Below are 1136 nucleotides of genomic sequence, written 5' to 3'. Positions count from 1 at the left end.
CTTCCCAAGCGAACAGCGTGACCGGGATGCGTCTGCCATGTTCCATTACTCTGTGTGTAACTTGTTCCAGCGTGGAACTGCAGTGTGCCGTCAGCAGCCTCCCACCTGCGGCTGCGGGGGACACACAGCAGCGGGGCTTGGGTGTCTTCAGAGGGTGTAACTTGTTCCAGCGTGGAACTGCAGTGTGCCGTCAGCAGCCTCCCACCTGCGGCTGCGGGGGACACACAGCAGCGGGGCTTGGTTGTCTCAGAGGCCTTATCATTTGAATCCCCTGCAACAAGCTGGTGTGGCATCGCTTCTCCAGAACGTGTATTTGATCTGTCACAGATACGTTAAACTTTTCGTTGAAACTGGAAGGCCTTACAGTTGGAAAATATCCCTGTCATATCCCTGCAGTATCAGTTAAGGCCCAGAACTGAAAACCACTGTATGTGTTTGGGTTTGTTTTTTTTCTCCTCTGAAGATGGGAACTGGCTATTTCTAGTCCGACAATCCTGAGATGAAGGAAGAGACTTTGGAGGGGTGAGATGAGATGATGCTGTTCTTTGGCACATCAGGTTCATAAAATCAGTGACAGAATGCCACATCTTAGACACTCCTGTGTTTTTCTAGCTCTGGACTGGGGAGTCGTGTTTCTGTAGAAGTATTTGAAATTGCCTGTCTACAATTACTTTTTGAATGTCAAGGGATAAGTTGTTTTGCATGTTGGAATCGGTTAGTTCCTTCGGTTCATGCCCTGAAGGGTGCGTGTCCTGCAGAAGCATGCACAGTATGCTGCTTTGAGGTGTCTAGTCCAAGTATGAGAAGTTTGTGGGTGAAATGATGCTAAATATGGGAGGCTTGCCTATTGCCCAATATTCCCATGTCAAATAGCAAGGAGATTAAAGATGGTGTTTATTTTGAGAGCTTTATACGTACGTGACAGATACAGAGCTGGTGTACTTGCAGAGAAACACGGTGGTTGAGAATTTTGCTGAGCAACGGAAGCCAATTTTGGATAGCATTTTATTTAACTTTCCTTAACCTGTGAAGGTAAGGTTAATTTGTTTTCAAAAGAGAGTGTTTATTTTTTCTGGTAGTACTAGTAATTCCTTTTGCACAAGAAGGGAGAGGGAGGGAGGGAGGGTGCAGGAAAG

General features: G+C 46.6%; 1 protein-coding gene across 1 annotated transcript in view; it reads left to right on the top strand.

Annotated features, from left to right (window-relative positions):
• The window catches only part of SIAH1 (siah E3 ubiquitin protein ligase 1), a 5090-nt gene that overhangs the window by 1480 nt on the left and 2474 nt on the right, over positions 1–1136 (top strand). The gene's annotated exons all lie outside the window — the stretch shown is intronic.

The sequence above is a fragment of the Buceros rhinoceros genome, unplaced genomic scaffold (assembly GCF_000710305.1).
Source record: "Buceros rhinoceros silvestris isolate BGI_N320 unplaced genomic scaffold, ASM71030v1 scaffold31341, whole genome shotgun sequence".
NCBI classification, from domain to species: domain Eukaryota; kingdom Metazoa; phylum Chordata; class Aves; order Bucerotiformes; family Bucerotidae; genus Buceros; species Buceros rhinoceros.
This window is presented reverse-complemented; position numbering and strand designations above follow the sequence as displayed.